Source organism: Somniosus microcephalus, unplaced genomic scaffold (genome assembly GCF_052327205.1).
Source record: "Somniosus microcephalus isolate GS21.2 unplaced genomic scaffold, FLI_Smic_1.0 unresolved_chr9, whole genome shotgun sequence".
Classification (NCBI taxonomy): domain Eukaryota; kingdom Metazoa; phylum Chordata; class Chondrichthyes; order Squaliformes; family Somniosidae; genus Somniosus; species Somniosus microcephalus.
In genome coordinates this window covers 18,748,757-18,767,226 of record NW_028225187.1, presented here as the reverse complement: position 1 = coordinate 18,767,226, position 18,470 = coordinate 18,748,757, and positions in this window count along the sequence as shown.

The window sequence follows — 18,470 nt, the reverse complement described above, 5'->3', positions numbered from 1 at the left end:
AGGACTCGAGCCCCATAATCAAGGCCCACACTCCCCGGTGCCAGTACTGAGGGAGCGCTGCACTGTCGGAGGTAGATGTATATACTCTAGGACTCGAGCCCCATAATCAAGGCCCACACTCCCCGGTGCCAGTACTGAGGGAGCGCTGCACTGTCGGAGGTAGATGTATATACTCTAGGACTCGAGCCCCATAATCCAGGCCCACACTCCCCGGTGCCAGTACTGAGGGAGCGCTGCACTGTCGGAGGTAGATGTATATACTCTAGGACTTGAGCTCCATAATCCAGGCCCACACTCCCCGGTGCCAGTACTGAGGGAGCGCTGCACTGTCGGAGGTAGATGTATATACTCTAGGACTCGACCCCATAATCCAGGCCCACACTCCCCGGTGCCAGTACTGAGGGAGCGCTGCACTGTCGGAGGTAGATGTATATGCTCTAGGACTTGAGCTCCATAATCCAGGCCCACACTCCCCGGTGCCAGTACTGAGGGAGCGCTGCACTGTCGGAGGTAGATGTATATACTCTAGGACTTGAGCTCCATAATCCAGGCCCACACTCCCCGGTGCCAGTACTGAGGGCATACAGAGAATTCCAAAGATTCACAACCGTCTGAGTGAAGAAATTTCTCATCTCAGTCCTAAATGGCCGACCCCTTATCCTGAGAGTGTGACCTGAGGAAGAGAGTGTTTGAAGACCAGGACCTCAAACCCGGCACTAAGCTCATGATCTACGGAGCAGCAGTGATACCCGCCCTGCTGTATGCCTCAGAGACACGGACCATGTACAGCAGGCACCTCAAAGCACTGGAGAGGTACCACCAACGCTGCCTCCGCAAGATCCTGCAAATCCATTGGCAGGATAGGGGCACCAACGTCAGTGTTCTCGCTCAGGCCAACATCCCCAGCATCGAAGCTTTGACCACGCTCGATCAGCTCCGATGGACAGGTCACATCGTCCGCGTGCCCGATACGAGACTCCCAAAACAAGCGCTCTACTCGGAGCTCCGGCACGGCAAGAGAGCCCCAGGTGGGCAGAGGAAACACTTCAAGGACACCCTCAAAGCCTCCTTGAAAAAGTGTAACATCCCCACTGACACCTGGGAATCCCTGGCCCAAGACTGCACAAAGTGGAGGAGAAGCATCCGGGAAGGCGCCGAACACCTCGAGTCTCTTCGCCGGGAGCAAGCGGAAGCCAAGCGCAGGCAGCGCACGTCAACCCAAGCACCCCACCCACCCGCCCCTTCAACCACCGTCTGCCCCACCTGTGACAGAGACTGTAGGTCCCGCATTGGACTCATCAGTCACCTGAGAACTCATTGTTAGTGTGGAAGCAAGTCATCCTCGGTTCCCAGGGACTGCCTGAGAAGAAGAAGAAATGGCCGACCCATTATCCTGAGACTGTGACCCCTGGTTCTAGACTCTCCAGCCAGGGGGGAAACACCCTCCCTGCATCTACCCTGTCAAGCCCTGTAAGAATTGTGTATGTTTCAATGAGATCACCTCTCATTCTTCTAAACTCTAGAGAATATAGGCCTAGTCTACTCAATCTCTCCTCATAGGACAACCCCCCCATCCCAGGAACCAGTCTGGTGAACCTTCGCTGCACTCCCTCTATGGCAAGTATATCCTTCCTTAGGTAAGGAGACCAAAACTGTACACAGTACTCCAGGTGTGGTCTCACCAAGGCCCTGTATAACTGCAGTAAGACATCTTAAAGGGGGGAGAAATTCGGTATCGCCCCGTTTGAGGCGCGAGTACTGGCGATGCGCAAAGTTTAGCGCCAGGCGCAATTTAGCGCCACCTAGCGCGATATTGGGTTGCAGCGCCCCTAAAGGTGATTGCGGCGCTAAATCAGGCGCTGCACGATACTCTTAAGGCGCTAACCCGGCGGCGCAACCCAATTTCGCGGCGGTGGGGCGCAGTGCAGGTGCTGTCAATAATCACTTTCCCCGAGACACACTGGCGCCGGCCAGCTCTTAAAGGGGCGGGTCGTCAGCCACGGGCACGGAGGATAGTCCTTGTCCCCGAGAAGCCAGCCTCCTGGGTGAGCCGGGGCCTCGAAAAGGTCTGCTACAGAAGTCTGGCGCAGGATGAAGGCGCCGTGGCTGCTGCCTGGGAACTGCGCATTCACTGCGAGGATCAGCTGTCGGTGGTCACAGACCAGCTGGACATTCAAGGAATGGAACCCCTAGCGGTTGCGGACACTCCTCCGGATTGAATACAGGCGCCCGCAAAGCCACGTGCGAGCAGTCAATGGCACCCTGCACCATGGGGAAGTGCGCTATTGCTGCGAAGCCCTCTGCGCGCTCCCGCTGCTTGTCCGGGGTCATTGTGAAGGAGATGTACTGCCGCCTCCTTTTAAACAGGGCATCAGTCACTTGACGGATGCAGCAATGAACCGCAAACTGCGAGATGCTGACTATGTCCCCAGATACAGCCTGAAAAGAGCCGCTCGCGCAGAAGTTCAGGGCAACAGTCATCTTCACAGCCACCGACAGAGATGTCCTGCACCTTATCTGAGGCTGCAGATCTGGCTGAAGCAGCTGGCACAGCTCAGTCACCACCTCCTTTCTAAAGCGCAGCCTTCTGATACACTGCTCCTCCGACATGTTCATGTAGGAAAACTGCTGTCGGAAAACCCTGGCAGCGTAAGGTCTGGTGTGGCGACGTCTGTTGGCCCTCCTCCATCTGGCCATGTCCGCCCCCCTCTCTCCCTGCGTCTCTGTGCGCTTTTTAGATGATTCAGCAGCAGGACGTTCCCCTCCAATGCAGCCCCCATAAAAAGTGCCCACAGGAAGGTTCCCCGTTGTAAATGCTCACCAACAGCAAGGCGATGGTCAGAAGGCTGAAGTTCCTCTGCCAGCGCTGGCTCAGTGGTCAAATGGCACTCAGTGTGCAGCTCAGCAACTCTCTGTAGCTCTCGAAGAAGTTGTGAGCCAAACCACACCAGTCCCGTATAAATAACGCCCCTCCAGCCCGAGAGCGACCGGGGAAGGCTCCAGGTAAGCTGTCCTTATTAGCGCCAGGCGGTACGGAGGGGGGGCGCCACTGAATTTCCGGTCCGGGGCGCCCAAAAGGCGTTGCACACTCAAATGACGTCATGATCTGCCTGCGCCCGTGAGCGAGCGCGAAGATTTAGCGCCGGCGCTAAATGTATGCCCAGTATGGGGCGAGGCGCTAGGTTCACTGCACCCGGTGGGAAATTGGTTAGCGCCCCACTTCTCGGCCTCTTTAGGCGCTAATCGGTGGTGCTACCAACCGAATTTCTCCCCCCTTTACTCTTATACTCAAATCCTCTTGTAATAAAGGCCAATTTCTCCTTATATACTCTATCTAAAGCATTGATTTCGCTTTACGATAATGCAAATCTCTTTTGTTGCTGAACTTGCAAATGTACGGTTTTATAAACATCAAACAAGTTTTGCTCCATTGAGTTGTCGTTACTTATTCTAGTGTTGTATTCTCTCGAGGTTAGAAGATTAAGGGGCGATCTGATCGAGGTGTTAAAGATGATTAAAGGATTCGATAGGGGAGAGAGAGAGAGAGAAACTATTCCCTCTGGTCAGGGGCAGAACCTTAAAATTAGAGCCAGGCCGTTCAGGGGCGATGTCAGGAAGCACTTCTTCACACAAAGGGTGGTGGAAACCTGGAACTGTCTCCGTCAAAGAGCTGTGGAGGCTGGGGGTCAACTGGAGCTTTCAAAACTGAGATTGATAAGACTTTTGTTGGGTCAGGATATCGAGGGATATGGAGCCAAGTTCATTCAATGGTGTAAAAGGCTCGAGGGGCTGAATGGGCCTCCTCCTGTTCCTGTGTAACAGGCTCGAGGGGGCTGAATGGGCCTCCTCCTGTTCCTGTGTAACAGGCTCGAGGGGCTGAATGGGCCTCCTCCTGTTCCTGTGTAACAGGCTCGAGGGGCTGAATGGGCCTCCTCCTGTTCCTGTGTAACAGGCTCGAGGGGGCTGAATGGGCCTCCTCCTGTTCCTGTGTAACAGGCTCGAGGGGGCTGAATGGGCCTCCTCCTGTTCCTGTGCAACAGGCTCGAGGGGGCTGAATTTGCCTCCTCGTGTTCCTGTGTAACAGGTTCAAGGGGCTGAATGGGCCTCCTCCTGTTCCTGTGTAACAGGCTCGAGGGGCTGAATGGGCCTCCTCCTGTTCCTGTGTAACAGGTTCAAGGGGCTGAATGGGCCTCCTCCTGTTCCTGTGTAACAGGCTTGAGGGGCTGAATGGGCCTCCTCCTGTTCCTGTGTAACAGGCTCGAGGGGCTGAATGGGCCTCCTCTTGTTCCTGTGTAACAGGCTCGAGGGGGCTGAATGGGCCTCCTCCTGTTCCTGTGTAACAGGCTCGAGGGGCTGAATGGGCCTCCTCCTGTTCTTGTGTAACAGGCTCGAGGGGACTGAATGGGCCTCCTCCTGTTCCTGTGTAACAGGCTCGAGGGGCTGAATGGGCCTCCTCCTGTTCCTGTGTAACAGGCTCGACGGGACTGAATGGGCCTCCTCCTGTTCCTGTGTAACAGGGTCGAGGGCCTGAACTGGCCTCCTCCTGTTCCTGTGTAATGGGCTCGAGGGGCTGAATAGGCCTCCTCCTGTTCCTGTGTAACAGGCTCGAGGGGATGAATGGGCCTCCTCCTGTTCCTGTGTAACAGGCTCGAGGGGATGAATGGGCCTCCTCCTATTCCTGTGTAACAGGCTCGAGGAGCTGAATGGGCCTCCTCCTGTTCCTGTGTAACAGGCTCGAGGGGTTGAATGGGCCTCCTCCTGTTCCTATGTAACAGGCTCGAGGGGGCTGAACGGGCCTCCTCCTGTTCCTGTGTAACAGGCTCGAGCGGCTGAATGGGCCTCCTCCTGTTCCTGTGTAACAGGCTCGAGGGGTCGAATGGGCTTCCTCCTGTTCCTGTGTAACAGGCTCGAGGGGGCTGAACGGGCCTCCTCCTGTTCCTGTGTAACAGGCTCGAGCGGCTGAATGGGCCTCCTCCTGTTCCCGTGTAACAGGCTCGAGGGGCTGAATTGGCCTCCTCCTGTTCCTGTGTAACAGGCTCGAGCGGCTGAATGGGCCTCCTCCTGTTCCTGTGTAACAGGCTCGAGGGGCTGAATGGGCCTCCTCCTGTTCCCGTGTAACAGGCTCGAGGGGCTGAATTGGCCTCCTCCTGTTCCTGTGTAACAGGCTCGAGCGGCTGAATGGGCCTCCTCCTGTTCCTGTGTAACAGGCTCGAGGGGCTGAATGGGCCTCCTCCTGTTCCTGTGTAACAGGCTCGAGGGGGCTGAATGGGCCTCCTCCTGTTCCTGTGTAACAGGCTCGAGGGTCTGAATGGGCCTCCTCCTGTTCCTGTGTAACAGGCTCGAGGGTCTGAATGGGCCTCCTCCTGTTCCTGTGTAACAGGCTCGAGGGGCTGAATGGGCCTCCTCCTGTTCCTGTGTAACAGGCTCGAGGGGCTGAATGGGCCTCCTCCTGTTCCTGTGTAACAGGCTCGAGGGGCTGAATGGGCCTCCTCCTGTTCCTGTGTAACAGGCTCGAGGGGCTGAATGGGCCTCCTCCTGTTCCTGTGTAACAGGCTCGAGGGACTGAATGGGCCTCCTCCTGTTCCTGTGTAACAGGCTCGAGGGGCTGAATGGGCCTCCTCCTGTTCCTGTGTAACAGGCTCGAGGGGCTGAATGGGCCTCCTCCTGTTCCTGTGTAACAGGCTCGAGGGGCTGAATGGGCCTCCTCCTGTTCCTGTGTAACAGGCTCGAGGGGCTGAATGGGCCTCCTCCTGTTCCTGTGTAACAGGCTCGAGGGGCTGAATGGGCCTCCTCCTGTTCCTGTGTATCAGGCTCGAGGGGCTGAATGGGCCTCCTCCTGTTTCTGTGTATCAGGCTCGAGGGGGCTGAATGGGCCTCCTCCTGTTCCTGTGTAACAGGCTCGAGGGGCTGAATGGGCCTCCTCCTCTTCCTGCTTTTGATAAGGTTCCACATGACAGACTGGTCACCAAGTTAAAAGCCCATGGGGATCCAGGGCAAAGTGTCAAGTTGGATTCAAAACTGGCTCGGGGACAGGAAGCAGAGGGTAATGGTCGACGGGTGTTTTTGTGACTAGAAGGCTGTTTCCAGTGGGGTCCCGCAGGGCTCAATACTAGGTCCCTTGCTTTTTGTGGTATATATCAACGATGTTGACTTGAATATAGGGGGTGTGGCGGAGCCATCAAAGGACTCAAAGCGGTTTGTGGTGGTACCACCGGTTATACCTTACATAAAGACACATAATTCCCTTTAACTTACCTTTTGGGGCCGTTGCCCTTTTAACTTACCTGTTGGGGCCATTGCCCCTTTAAGATGCACCCTAACGTGTTGACGTCACGTCGTGCGGCGGCCGCCGGCCCGACTCAGCCTTCTAGGACGGCCGCCAGCACAGCCCGGCCTCGCGACTTCGGCCTCAACGGCCAGCCGACGGGAGCGACGCGATCTTCCGCTCCCGCGGCAAGCACCGGCACAGCCCGGCCTCGCGACCTCGGCCTCAACGGCCAGCCGACGGGAGCGACGCGATCTTCCGCTCCCGCGGCAAGCACCGGCACAGCCCGGCCTCGCGACCTCGGCCTCAACGGCCAGCGACGCAACGACGCGCATCACGTGACGCCCTAAGCGCGGGAAACGCGAACTACGTGATGACGTCACAACACAAACGCGATGACGTCATCACGCTCCCCACAGGACTGCGAACTCAGTCCTCGTAGAGCCCCCGCTGGGACAAGACCTACACCACGGTGCTCCTACAGTCAGCCATCTTACCTGCTGTAATTAGCCTGTTCCTGTAAATAAACAACTTATTTATAGTTCGTCGAAGTCAAACTCTCTTATTTGGTGGCGATCTACACGAACGGCTACAGGTTGTACATAATTCCTTTAACAGCAACGTAGTTACTGTCTGTGCCTGTACCTTTAATTACACTGTTTGTACAATGCCTAGTTACCTTTACAGCACGTGATGACGTCATGCCGTTAGTCACGTGATGCCCCAATGGCGGGAAGAACGTGATGACATCACGACGTCACTCTCCTGATCAGGGGATCAGTCCTCGTGGAGCCCTCAAGGAGAATCGACCTGTTATTGATGTGTTCTAGCAGTTCCCAGTTTAAACTTGTTTGATTTCATTAAAGTTCATTAATTTCATTATTTGAGCCGAACCCAGTCTTTTTGATAGGAACCTCCATTCCTACATTGGTGACCCCGACTTCTACGAACGATTTTCGTGGAAGATTCGACATTGACATGAACGCCGTCACGCTGAAACTGCCACAGTTCTGGGAGCAACAACCGGACGCCTGGTTCATCCAGGCTGAAGCCCAGTTCGCCATTCGGAACATCAACGCGGATCAGACCCGTTATTATGACGTGGTCTCCGCCCTCGACAGCGCAACTGCATCCCGGATCATCAGCCTCCTCGGTAGTCCTCCTACTGACAGCAAGTATGATGCAGTTAAGGCGCGGTTGCTTCAGGTTTTCGGGTTATCAAAGTCGGAGCGCGCTCGCTGGCTCATCACGCTGCCCGGCCTCGGGGACTCCAAACCGTCCGAGCTCATGAGCCAAATGCTCACGCTCTTGGGGGCTGAACCGGAATGTTTCCTCTTCCGGGAGCTTTTCCTCTATCAACTGCCTGAACAGGTTCAGGCTGCCCTGGCCAGCTCCGACATTGCTGACTGCGCCAAGCTTGCGGCCGAAGCCGATAAGATTTTCACGGTTACCCAGCAGTGCTGCGCGGCCACGAGGCGCCCACCCCCCACAGACGCGGCCCCGGCTTCTCCTACAGCGGGCTGGTGCTCCTACCACACCCGTTTTGGCGCGTAAGCACGATGCTGCCGCTCCCCCTGCAGTTTTTCGCCAAAAAAAAAAACAAGAAGGTGCAGGCGGCGTCCTTGGCGACGGATGACCAAGTCTAACGGGCGTTCCGCGGTGGCGATGGCCGTCGGTTCTACGGGGAAACTCCTCTATATCACCGATTCCCTCTCGGGCCGCCGTTTCCTTTGTGACACCGGGGCGCAGTGTAGCATTCTACCTGCGTCGAAGCTCGACGCGCAGACTGGGAACCTCGGGTTTTCCCTCGTAGCGGCTAATGGCGCAGCTATTCGAACGTTCCGAAAGCAGCGGGTCGAAGTCTGTTTCGGCGGTCAGCGCTTCTTTTGGGATTTCGTCACGGCTACAGTCTCACAGCCTATCCTAGGGGCAGGTTTTCTGTGTGCCAACAGCCTGCTAGTCGATGTCCGACACCGCCGGCTGATGAACGCGGCCACCTTCCGCTCGATCCCGTGCTTCCACGGTACCTCCGTGGCGCGCTCCATTGCCTGTGCTTTCCCTCCTCCAGATGACTTCACACGGCTCCTCGGGGAGTTTCCAGAGCTACCAAGGCCCACCTTCTCCTCTTCAGCGACGAAACATGGTGTTGAACATCACATCACCACTACTGGCTCCCCAGTTTATGCGCAGGCTAGAAGGCTTGAACCCGGCAAGCTCGCAGCTGCGAAGGCGGAGTTCACCACAATGGAGCGGCTCGGCATCATTAGGCAATCGAAGAGTCCCTGGTCTTCGCCTCTCCACATCATGCCGAAACCAGGCGGCGGCCGGCGGCCATGCGGTGACTACCGACGCCTCAACGACGCCACCACTCCGGATCGGTACCCGATCCCGCATATCCAGGACTTCTCTGACCACTTGGCGGGAAATTCTATCTTCGCTAAAGTCGACCTCGTCCGTGGATATCACCAGGTTCCAGTGCACCCACAAGACGTCCCGAAAACCGCAGTCATTACCCCTTTTGGCCTCTTTGAGTTCCTGCGGCTGCTGTTTGGCTTAAAGAATGCAGCACAGGCGTTCCAGCGTTTAATGGACTCCGTTCTTCGAGGCCTGCGGTTCCTTTTCGTCTACCTTGGCGACATACTCATCGCCAGTGCCAGCAAGGAGGAGCACATCTCCCATTTGCCTTCCCTCTTTACGCTCCTCAGCCAACACGGTTTAATCATCAACCCGGCCAAGTGCCAGTTCGGCCTGCAACAAATCGACTTCCTGGGACATCGCATAACATCGGACGGCGCCGTCCCTTTGGCGACGAAGGTGGAGGCGGTTACTTCTTTCCCGCAGCCGTCGACACTCAAGGCCTTGCAGGAGTTCCTGGGGATGGTCAACTTCTACCACTGTTTCGTCCCCAAGGCGGCTCAACTCATGCAACCCTTGTTCGGGGCCCTCAAGGGCAAGTCCGGTAAAGACCCAATCAGCTGGACAGCTGAAATGATCCAGGCATTCGGCAACACCAAGAACGCTTTGGCCAACGCAACCGTGCTGGCGCACCCACTTCCAGGTGCTACTATCGCCCTTACCACCGACGCGTCAGACTACGCCATCGGTGCAGTGCAAGAACAGTGGGTCAACGGCACGTGGCAACCGCTGGTGTTTTTCAGCCGTCAATTGCGAGCAAATGAAAAAAAGTACAGCACCTTCGATAGGGAACTACTGGCCCTTTTCCTCGCCATTCGCCATTTCCGTTTTTTATTGGAGGGGCGCCCCTTCACGGCTTTTGTCGACCACAAACCCCTTACGTTCGCCATGGCCAAGACCACCGAACCGTGGTCCGCTCGTCAACAACGTCACTTGACGTTCATTTCCGAATTTACCACGGACATTCAACATGTGTCTGGTAAGGACAACCTGGTGGCAGATTGCCTCTCCCGTGCGACGGTCCACGTGGTGCACCTGGGAATCGACTACGCCCTCATGGCGGCAGATCAGGTTTCGGATTCGGAGGCCCAATCATATCGAACCGTTCCCTCCAGCTTCCAAGCGACCAACGTCGTCTTCCAGGCCGCAGGTGCCACGCTCCTTTGCGACGTTTCCATGGGAGTCCCTCGTCCCACAGTGCCAGTCGCATGGCGCCGGAGGGTTTTTGATGCCACACACGGGTTGTCGCACCCGGGGATGAAGGCTTCGCAACGGCGCCAAGTTCGTCTGGAAAGGTATGCACATCGATGTCCGTGACTGGGCTAATGCGTCGTATGCCAGAAGGCCAATGTCCAGCGTCATGTCAAGGCTCCAGTGGCTGCGTTCACTGTTCCGGAGCGTCGTTTCGACCACGTGCATGTGGACCTCGTGGGGCCGCTTCCGCCTTCTCAGGGTTATACTCATCGCCTCACCATAGTGGACCGCACCACTAGGTGGCCAGAGGTAATTCCTTTGGTTTCTACCACGTCGGCAGACGTCGCTAAAGCTTTCATCTCCTGTTGGGTCGCCCATTTCGGGGTACCGGCGGACATCTCCTCTGACCGCTGGCCACAATTTTCCTCGGATCTTTGGAACGCTGTGGCTCAGGGGCTCGGTACCAAACTTCATCGCACCACCGTCTATCATCCGCAGGCAAACGGCCTTTACGAGCGATTCCACAGGTCGCTTAAAGCCTCTCTTCGGGCCAGTCTTCAAGGCGCAGGATGGGTGGACAGACTCCCATGGGTCCTGTTGGGTCTCCGTACGGCGCCCAAAGATGATCTACAATCGTCGGCTGAACTCGTCTATGGCCAGCCGCTCCGTGTACCAGGAGAATTCCTCCCTTCTCCCACAGAGCCATGGTCCACCTCCCGGCAACTCGTTCACCACCAAGAAGCAGCCAGACGCTTTGCCCCGATCCCTATGTCCAATCACGGTTTGCAGACCTCCTACGTGCCACCGGGACTGAAGAATGCGGAGTATGTCTTCATCCGACACGACGCTCACCGGGATCCGCTCAAGCCCCCTGACACTGGCCCTTTCCGCGTCATCGAACCGGGAGACAAATCCTTTTTGGTCGACGTCGGAGGGAAACCGGATCACATCTCGGTGGACCGCTTGAAGCCGGCTCACCTGGACCTGGACCACCCTGTCGTAGTCGCTCAACCGCCCAAACGTGGCCGACCGCCCGTTGCCGCCGCACCTGATCAACCAAAGCCGCCTGACAACCCGACTGCGCTCGCCGCGCCTGCTCAGCCACCACCGACTGCCAACGCGTCCACCGGTCATCAACTTCCTCTACCAGGGTATCGAAGTCGATCGGACAGGCTCATCAGGCCTCCTCCTCGCCTCACCTTTTCTGTTAAAGACAATTCTGGGGGGGGCGCATGTGGCGGAGCCACCAAAGGATTCAGAGCGGTTGTACATAATTCCTTTAACAGCAATGTAGTTACTGTCTGTGCCTCTATCTTTAATTACACTGTTTGACTGTACAATGCCTCGTTACCTTTACAGCACGTGATGACGTCATGCCGTTAGTCACGTGATGCCCCAATGGTGGGAAGAACGTGATGATGTCATGACGTCACTCTCCTGATCAGAGGATCAGTCCTCGTGGAGCCCTCAAGGAGAATAGACCTGTTATTGATGTGTTCTAGCAGTTTCCAGTGTAAACTCGTTTGATTTCATTAAAGTTCATTAATTTAATTACCTGAGCTGAACTCAGTCTTTTCGATAGGAACCTCCGTTCCTACAGGGGGTACGATTAAGAAGTTTGCAGATGATACTAAAATCGGCTGTGTGGTTGATACTGAAGAAGGAAGCTGTAGACTGCAGGAAGATATCAGTAAATTGGTCAGGTGGGCAGAGCAGTGGCAAATGGAGTTGAATCCGGAGAAGTGTGAGGTAATGCATTTGGGGAGGGCTAACAAGGAAAGGGAATACACATTAAATGGTAGGACACTGAGTAGTGTAGAGGAACAAAGGGACCTTGGAGTGCATGTCCACAGATCCCTGAAGGTAGCAGGCCAGGTAGATAAGGTGGTTAAGAAGGCATATGGAATGCTTGCCTTTATTAGCCGTGGCATAGAATACAAGAGCAGGGGGGGTTTATGCTTCAACAGTATAAAACACTAGTTAGGCCTCAGCTAGAGTACTGCGTGCAGTTCTGGTCACCACATTACAGGAAAGATGTGATTGCACTAGAGAAGGTACAGAGGAGATTTACAAGGATGTTGCTGGGAGTAGAGAATCTTAGCTACGAGGAAAGACTGGATAGGCTGGGTTTGTTTTCCTTGGAACAGAGGAGGTTGAGGGGAGACCTTGTTGAGGTACATAAAATTATGAGGGGCCTAGATAGAGTGGATAGAAAGGACGGTGGCATAGTGGTTAGCACTGTTGCCTCACAGCGCCAGGGACCCGGGTTCGAATCCGGCCTCGGGCGACTGTCTGTGTGGAGTTTGCACATTCTCCCCGTGTTTGCGTGGGTTTCCTCCGGGTGCTCCGGTTTCCTCCCACAGTCCAAAGATGTGCGGGTTAGGTTGATTGGCTATGATAAATTGACCCTTAGTGTTAGGGGGATTAAATACGTGGGGTTACGGGGATAGGGTGGGATATGTGTTGGTGTAGGGGTTACGGGGATCGGGTGGGATATGTGTCGGTGCAGGCTCGATGGGCCGAAATGGCCTCTATCTGCACTGTGGGGTTTCTGTGATTTCTGTGACCTATTTCCCTTAGCAGAGGGGGTCAAACACCAGGGGGCACAGATTTAAAGTAATTGGGGGAAGGTTTAGAGGGGATTTGAGGGGAAATGTCTTCACCCAGAGGGTTGTGGGGGTCTGGAACTCACTGCCTGAAAGGGTGGTAGAGGCAGGAACCCGAACCACATTTAAAAAGTACTTGGATGTGCCCTTGGGATGCTGTAACCTGCAGGGCTACGGACCAAGAGCTGGGAAGTGGGATTAGGCTGGATAGCTCTTTGTTGGCCGGCGCGGACACGATGGGCCGAAATGGCCTCCTTCTGTGCTGTAACTTTCTATGATTGTCAGGGTTGGGGAGCCACGGGGCCGTATAAATACGAGGCCGTGCTCTCCGGGCGAGGTAGGTTCTGGACCCAAGTGCAGAAACCAGACAAGAGACACATATACCGTACTTTGTTTGAACTTTACTAGGTTTACACATAACCAGATTAACACAAGGGACACAGCAATATACATAAGAACTAGAGACAAGAGAACTCGAGACAGAAACACAACAAGCATACATAAGAACTAGAGACAAGTTACGAGACAGCTAGTCAAGATAGGAACTCAGGACAGCTTCCATGAGGAAGCCCACTTATCTATACTGAGCTTGCGACAAGCTACCACAGGGGGCAACCGGCTTGCCAAGGCACAACTCCAGACAAGCTACCCCAAGGGTAATCGGCTTATCAATGCAAAGCTCAAGACAAGATCCCAACGGCTCCCACATAGCAACACGCTAGTCCAAACAGCACCTTACCAAGACAAGCAACTCAACAAAACAAGACTTAAATACATCTTAAATCCAGAGACAAGAACACAGACTTAGATACATAGCTCGAGAGAACTAAAACAGACTTAGGTACATAGCTCGAGAGAGCTAGAACACAGACTTAAATACATAGCTCGAGACAACTATGGCAGCCAGCTTGTGAAGGCAAGCTGCCATAGAGCAAAGGCTAGTCACACAGAGCACCTAGTCAAGACAAAGGACATTGTCAAGACTAACTCCCTGGTCCACCCTAGTGAGGACTGAGCAAAGAATAAAACAACAACAGAACTTATATACCAAGACACCAGGTGAAACCCATAAACAACTAACAGGCCGTTAAGAACTAACGCGGGATTAGGAACAATTAACACAGAAAACTAGGAACAATTAACAAAGGAACACACAGTGAAGGTGCCATCTAGAGGTTACAAAAAGGAACTGACTGGCACCCTCACAATGATTCTATGTATAACAGGCTCGAGGGGCTTGAAGTGGGGCTTTCGGGCTCTACTATAATTAAAGGGTTAAGAAAAGGGGTCTCGGGAATCGAATGAGCTAAAAGGCCTTTTGCAGTAGTCAGCTTTTTCTAAGTTGCTTAACTGGCAGTTGATTTTGCAGTAACGTTAGAATGATTAACAACTGCAAGCTGTGTAACTTGGAGATAATTGCAACGAGCAGGACAATGAGTCGGAAGCAAAGAGGCCTAGAGAGGCAGGACAAGCAGAACAGTGAGTCAGGAGTACAATGTTGGTGATACCCCACCTGGCATAAACAAAGGTCATAGTTGCAACAATAGCTTGCGGTCTTCTTCTTATCGTGTCTATACATAGCCCAGCCAGAACTGGACACATTTTTGCACCTTGTTGTTGAATTCGGCAAGATCTGCAACAGTGCAGGGTTCCTCTAACGATGGGCATTGCAGGAGATGTTGCCTAGTCTGTGCCTCAGTTCCACATTCACAATTCGTCGGGCTGGTTGAATATCCCCATTTGCTGAGTGACACCTTTGAGCAACCTACACCGGTCCTAAGTCTGTTAAGGCACTTCCAGATTGCCCAGTTGCAATTAGCTCCTGGGGGAAGGCTTCCATCAGGTAAAATTTCCATCGCTGGGCGTTGTTCAAGACTGGCGCATAACGGACATATGCTTTTCCGGTAATAAAGGCGGTACCGTAATGTTACGCGGCACATGCAACCAATCAGTAAATGTGCACGGGCGGGCAAAACCCAATCAAATTGTTAAGATGGGTCGTGCACGAGGCTAATCATGTACCTATATTTTTATATATATAAAAGGATACTTCTGTCTGTCATTCTGTCGGTCTGTCTGTCTGTCTGTCTTGAATTAACTCGAAAGTTATAGAGTGTACCTACACGTGCGTTACGTCGAAAGAAAGCTGATGATTCCAGAACCGTCCTAAGCATATTTACGTTTCGGCCGGACAAAAATTGTTCGCGCGTTATGCAAAAAACCTTTAAAATTAAATTCATTATCTGCTAAGTAGCATTGATTGACTGACGTCAAGGTCGACCAATCCTGTGCCGGCACGATTGACCAATCCTACAGTTCAGTCGCCTGATGGTTGGCCAATCGCTGCGTCTGTGGGCGGGACTAATGCTTTACTACTCAGGCATAGGGCAGCCATTGCTTCACTACTTCCAGCTCAAACTACTCTGCTAATCCAGCTTCGAAAAATTAGTATCTCTTTTAAAAATAACATAAGATTTACCAAAAACGTTTTATAAGTACTTTCACTTTCATCTTTCAAGGTATTAAAAGGTAGAAATGTTGCCCGGCAGCAGATTGAGAGAGGGACACAGAGACAGGGCCCAAAAGCCTGGGACTCGATTTAAAATGTTGCCCAGCAGCAGATTCACAGAGGGACACAGAGAGGCCCCAAAGCCTGGGACTCGATTTAAACCGCCCGGCCCAAAACAGCCCTGGCAAAGCTGGGCTCCCCCAGCTAGTTTTGTATAAAAGACTGCTTAAAGCTTTGTATTATCGGAGAGAAGACCGATAGCAGGTTGTCTCCCCACTGCGGTGAATAAAGACAGCTTGAATCTTCGAACGCAGAGCTGGTGTCGAGCGTTTATTTCAAATACTCCACTTCAACTGGCGTAGTCGGCAGGATCTCAAACGGACGGCAGATGGAAACATAGAAACATAGAAGATAAGAGCAGGAGTCGGCCATTCGGCCCCTCGAACCTGCTCCGCCATTCAATGAGATCATGGCTGATCATCCAAATTCAGTACCCGGTCCCTGCCTTCTCCCCATATCCCTTGATCCCTTTAGCCTCAAGAAATATATCCAACTCCTTCTTGAATATATTTAATGAATTGGCCTTCACTGCCTTCTGTGGTAGAGAATTCCACAGGTTCACCACTCTCTGGGTGAAGAAATTCCTCCTCATCTCTGTCCTAAATGGCTTACCCCTTATCCTTAGACTGTGACCCCTGGTTCTGGACTCCCCGACCATCAGAAACATCCTTTCTGCATCTAGTTTGTCCAGACCTGACAGAATTTTATAGGTTTCGATGAGATCCCCTCTCAATCTTCTAAACTCCAGTGAGTATAAGCCCAATTGCCACAATCTCTCCTCGTACGTCATTCCTGCCATCCCAGGTATCAGGGCATGTCAACCGCGTGAGTATGTTTAAAATGACCACGCATAGTTAGGAGAAAGTAGAAGTCCGCTACGTGTCGGCTGCCCGAGAGATCCGAGTCTACAGGGCTGAGCGAGACGCCACGCAGTCTAGGGATAATAACCCCAGGTAAAACAACTGTACGGGAATCCCGCCCCAACCACGGTTTTGCCATACCGCGGATTTCAAGTATACACACTTTCCTCTCTGCGACACATTTTGCCAGACCGCGGCGGTGAATTTTGCGTATACGCGGTTTTTAATTTTAGAGTTTCACGGGTCGCGCTTCCAAACACGAGACTGCATCCACCCTCTGGGTGAAAAAGTTTTTCCTCAAATCCCCTCTAAACCTCCTGCCCCTTACCTTGAAACTATGCCCCCTGGTTATTGACCACTCTACTAAGGGGAAACGTTCCTTTCTATCTGCCCTATCTATGCCCCTCATCATTTTGTACACCTCAATCAGGTCCTTCTCTGCTCTAAGGAAAACAACCCCAGCCTGTCCAGTCTCTCTCCATAGCTGAAGCGCTCCAGCCCAGGTAACATCCTGGTGAATCTCCTCTGCACCCTCTCCAATGCAATCACATCCTTCCTATAGTGTGGCGACCAGAACTGCACACAGTATTCCAGCTGTGGCCTCACCAGCGTTTTGTACAGCTCCATCATAACCTCCCTGCTCTTATATTCTATGCCTCGGCTAATGAAGGCAAGTATCCCATATGCCTTCTTAACCACCTTATCTACCTGTTCTGCTGCCTTCAGGGATCTATGTACATGCACACCAAGGTCCCTCTGATCCTCTGTCCTTCCTAGGGTCCTACCATTCATTGTGGATTCCCTTGCCTTGTTAGTCCTCCCAAAATGCATCACCTCACACTTTTCAGGGTTAAATTCCATTTGCCACTGTTCTGCCCATCTGACCAACCCGTCTCTATCGTCCTGTAGCCTGAGGCTTCCCTCCTCGCTATTTACCACTCCACCAATTTTCGTGTCATCTGCGAACTTACTGATCATACCTCCTACATTCATATCTAAATCATTAATGTACACTACAAACAGCAAGGGACCCAGCACCGATCCCTGCGGTACACCACTGGACACAGGCTTCCAGTCACAAAAACAACCTTCGACCATCACCCTCTGCCTCCTGCCACTAAGCCAATTTTGGATCAAATGTGCCAAATTGCCCTGGATCCCATGGGCTCTTACCTTCTTGACCGGAGGGAACGGGGAGTGTGGGATTGACTGTGTTACTAGAAACATAGAAGATAGGAGCAGGAGTAGGCCATTCGGCCCCTCGAGCCTGTTCTGCCATTTAATGAGATCATGGCTGATCATCCAAATTCAGTACCCTGTCCCTGCCTTCTCCCCATATCCCTTGATCCCTTTAGCCTTAAGAAATATATCGAACTCCTTCTTGAATATATTTAATGAATTGGCCTCCACTGCCTTGTGTGGTAGAGAATTCCACAGGTTCACCACTCTCTGGGTGAAGAAATTCCTCCTCATCTCAGTCCTAAATGGCTTACCCCTTATCCTTAGACTGTGACCTCTGGTTCTGGACTCCCCGACCATCGGGAACATCCTCCCTGCATCTAGTCTGTCTAGTCCTGTTAGAATTTTATAAGTTTCAATGAGATCCCCTCTCATTCTTCTAAACTCCAGCAAGTATAAGGCCAATCGACCCAATCTCTCCTCATACGTCATTCCTGCCATCCCAGGTATCAGTCTGGTGAATCTTCGCTGCACTCCCTCCATGGCAAGAACATCCTTCCTCAGATAAGGCGACCAAAACTGCACACAATACTCAAGGTGTGGTCTCACCAAGGCCCTGTACAACTGCAGCAAGACATCCTTGTTCCTGTACTCGAGCCCTCTCGCTACGAAGGCCAACATACCATTTGCCTTCTTAACCGCCTGCTGCACCTGCATGCTTACCTTCAGCGACTGGTGCACAAGGACACCCAGGTCTCGTTGCACTTCCCCTTTTCCCAATCTAAAATGGAATGCCGCGGGATATGTTGATTGGCACGGAAATAGAGGCGGTATAAATGGGGTGCGACGGACAGATACGGTGACCATTGAATGCCTAGACTCGGCAACACCGGGACGCGGACGAGGACACCGGTAGATGTGGTCAATCAAATGGAATGTATGGAATAAAAAAGGGGACAGAAACCAACCCCACTGCCCCCTTTAGCATGTCCCGAAACAACAGGGGGAGCCCGAGGGGGCCTGGTGGTAACACAAACCGGAAAAGTGGGATATTTCGGAGTGTGCCACAGAATAATTAATATTGCCCTTTGTTATAAATCTCATCATTCATCAAGAAACTACTCGAGAAATAACGCTGGGCGGCCAGCTGGTGGCGCCGTCCAGGGAGTATAAATACTCGGGCGTGGGCCCAGCTTGTCCAGGGACATTTTGTAAGACAAGGAACTAGCGAAGTGCAACTAGACCTCCATGTTCTGAAACAAGTTGATTAAAGCCGTGCTTTATACTCAAACCAAATGCGCAGTGAGTTTTATTACGTCACCCTTATTGTCAGCGGGATAGCCTTAACCGAGCAATGTGACAGACACACAACGGGTTTATGG